Genomic DNA, 3,882 nt, shown 5'->3' with positions numbered 1-3,882 from the left:
GTTGTCATCCGTCGATATCTTGCATATGTGTACATCGCCTCTGTCTACGATTTCCCTTATGAGGTGAAACCGTCTGAGTATGTGTTTGGATCGTTGGTGTGACCTAGGTTCCTTAGCTTGTGCTATCGCCCCATTGTTATCACAGTATAACGCAATGGGGTTCACAACGCTAGGAACAACGCCCAGGTCACCCAAAAACTTCCTGATCCAAACAGCTTCCTTCGCAGCATCCGATGCGGCAATGTACTCAGCCTCTGTAGTAGAATCTGCTATGGTGGCCTGTTTGGAACTCTTCCAACTGACAGCGCCTCCATTGAAGCAGAAGACATAGCCTGATTGCGATCTGTAGTCATCTTGGTCCGATTGGAAACTAGCATCGGTGTAACCCTTTACAGCGAGCTCATCTTCCAATCCTCCATATATCAAGAACAAATCCTTAGTTCTTCTCAAGTACTTAAGGATGTTCTTGACCGCGATCCAGTGTGACTCTCCTGGATCCGACTGGTATCTGCTCGTAATGCTTAACGCGTACGATACATCCGGCCTAGTACATAACATGGCATACATGATAGATCCTATTGCCGAGGCATATGGGATCCTATCCATTCGTTCTCGCTCATCACGTGTCTTAGGACACTGAGTCTTGCTGAGAACAACACCATGACACATCGGCAAGAGTCCTCTCTTTGACTCTTGCATTCTGAACCGATTCAGAACTTTATCGATGTATGTACTCTGACTTAGGGCAAGAAGCCTTCGAGATCTATCTCTATAGATCTTGATGCCTAAGACATAGGCAGCTTCCCCTAAGTCCTGGGAGCATAGTTGTTTTCCTGGTGCTATACGTGGATGATATCCTGCTCATAGGAAACGATGTTCCTACCTTGCAAGACGTTAAGTCTTGGCTAGGAACACAGTTCTCTATGAAGGACTTAGGGGAAGCTGCCTATGTTCTAGGCATCAAGATCTATAGAGATAGATCTCGTAGGCTTCTTGCCCTAAGTCAGAGTACATACATCGATAAAGTTCTGAATCGGTTCAGAATGCAAGAGTCAAAGAGAGGACTTTTGCCGATGTGTCATGGTGTTGTTCTCAGCAAGACTCAGTGTCCTAAGACACGTGATGAGCGAGAACGAATGGATAGGATCCCATATGCCTCGGCAATAGGATCTATCATGTATGCCATGTTATGTACTAGGCCGGATGTATCGTACGCGTTAAGCATTACGAGCAGATACCAGTCGGATCCAGGAGAGTCACACTGGATCGCGGTCAAGAATATCCTTAAGTACTTGAGAAGGACTAAGGATTTATTCTTGATATATGGTGGATTGGAAGATGAGCTCGCTGTAAAGGGTTACACCGATGCTAGTTTCCAATCGGACCAAGATGACTACAGATCGCAATCAGGCTATGTCTTCTGCTTGAATGGAGGCGCTGTCAGTTGGAAGAGTTCCAAACAGGCCACCATAGCAGATTCTACTACAGAGGCTGAGTACATTGCCGCATCGGATGCTGCGAAGGAAGCTGTTTGGATCAGGAAGTTTTTGGGTGACCTGGGCGTCGTTCCTAGCGTTGTGAACCCCATTGCGTTATACTGTGATAACAATGGGGCGATAGCACAAGCTAAGGAACCTAGGTCACACCAACGATCCAAACACATACTCAGACGGTTTCACCTCATAAGGGAAATCGTAGACAGAGGCGATGTACACATATGCAAGATATCGACGGATGACAACGTAGCCGATCCCTTGACGAAGCCTCTCCCTTCGTCAAAGCATGAGGGTCATGTTCGGGGAATGGGACTTAGATGCATAGTAGATCATACTTAGAGCAAGTGGGAGACTGAAGGATGTAATGCTCTAGGATGATCATACGATATGAGAACTATGTATGATACGATGTATTTATTAGATGAATACATTATTTATTCATTATTTATTTTGCATATTTGATAAATAAAGATAATCCCTGGATCGTTACGAACGATCCTAAATTCCTTAGTCGTTTGTCATTGTGGGAACAATGATGAATTAAGACTAACATGAGGCGTAATCGATGATCATAGTGATGATCATACGTATTGGATACGGATTACGGTCATGGGTACTTGTTTGGAACAAGTGACTGGATGACTCGCGTGAGATTGTCTATTGGATATAATCCATGACTTGAATCTCACTTGATGGTTCACTTTAGATCCTCAGACCTGAGATATCTATTGTATCCATCATGACGAGTAATGTACTTTGACTGCGTCAAACGTCATCTTTAACCGGATGATTATAAAGGCGTGGCTCGGGTACATTATGAATCATGTAATGGATAGTAGATAGTCAAGATGAAACTTTGTCCCTCTCGAAAGAGAGAGATATCGCTTGGGCCCGTCGTAGGAGTGAGACTGTGGAAATGTGTGGCCACACTATAGATGAATGTCATCTATCTCTAACAGTCTACTCGGGATACGACAAAGCATTCGAACTATGAGTTCGATTATGATATCGTGAGACAAAGAGGATCATCGTTGGAGCTATCTCTGGCTTTTCGGTTAGATCACATCTAACTCTTTCCGATACGGGTAATCATAATGTCTTGCTAGAGACCGCTTATGATTAGTAAAGCGAGATTGGATCTCGCGTTTACTGCCGTATTCGGAGGAGCCTAAAGGTCACACACATACGGGATGGACGTGTATGGACGGGATCACACGGACGAGAAAAATCGGATTTTTCATGGTCTTTGAGGTCTGGTCCGGCGGACCAAGAGTTGGTCAGCCGGACCAGACGCACTTGGAAATTTGTCCGAAATACACTGTCTGGTCCGGAGCTGACCAGAATTGGTCAGCCGGACCAGCGCAGTCAGACGGAGCGGGTCGAGGGGTCGGAGTTCGGCTGGTCCGGCGGACCGAAATCTTGGTCCGCCAGACCGGCAAGTCAGGCGGACTGATTCTCTTGGTCCGGAGCTTGGCTGGTCCGGCGGACCAAGATTCTGGTCCGCCGGATCGCAGAACGTTCTCGACTGTCGGCATAAGGCGTCTTGGTCCGGCTGACCAAGAGTTGGTCAGCCGCTGACCAAGACCATGACCGAACTAAACCGCGTGTTTTACTCGTCTGGTCCGGCGGACCAGCTCCTGGTCCGGCGGACCGGACGTCTGAAAACACCAAATTGCGAAAATCTCGGCTTTTCTTGGTAGGGACGCGTGAGGAATGATTTGGATCATTCTTAACCCGACTCTTAACCTCCAGAAGAGCCAAGACTGCTCTGCAACTCTCCCAAACTCAAGAAATTGTTCTTGAGATCATACACAAGAGATTTGATCTCTTCAAGCTCTAGCAAGCAAGTTTCCAAGTGTTGGAAACCATCCCAAGGGTGTGGACTACTCAAGAGGGTGTTGGCTGCTTCAACACCTAGCTGTGATCTACAACAACCTTCTGATTCGGAATCAAAAGGTTAGTTCTACTCTCCAAGAGGTTCTTCACCGAAACCATGGTCCGTGGGCGGTTCAAAATCGTTTTGAACGCCAATTCCGCTGCGCAAGCCCGCGGACCAGACCCGAGACCGGTTGTGAACCGTTGCTCGAGGTCCCCGTGCGACCCATCAGTGGTATCAGAGCTCGGTTCTTCGTTTCGATGAAGAACGATCACTCTTGAGCAAGTTTGAAATTTTGTTCAAACTTGATTTTTCCGAACTCATGTTATTAGAACATGACGAACCTACCACATACCCAGAGGCTATGGCGAGGCTATGAAGTTCGAAATGCAATCCATGTCAGACAACCAAGTATGGACTCTGGTTGATGCATCTGAAAGGATAAAACCCATCAGATGCAAGTGGATCTTCAAGAAGAAGACCGACATGGATGGCAACGTGCACACATAT

This window comes from Tarenaya hassleriana, unplaced genomic scaffold (genome assembly GCF_000463585.1).
Source record: "Tarenaya hassleriana unplaced genomic scaffold, ASM46358v1 Cleome10, whole genome shotgun sequence".
Taxonomy (NCBI): domain Eukaryota; kingdom Viridiplantae; phylum Streptophyta; class Magnoliopsida; order Brassicales; family Cleomaceae; genus Tarenaya; species Tarenaya hassleriana.
The sequence above is the reverse complement of the archived record's forward strand: the minus strand, read 5'-3'. Positions refer to the sequence as shown.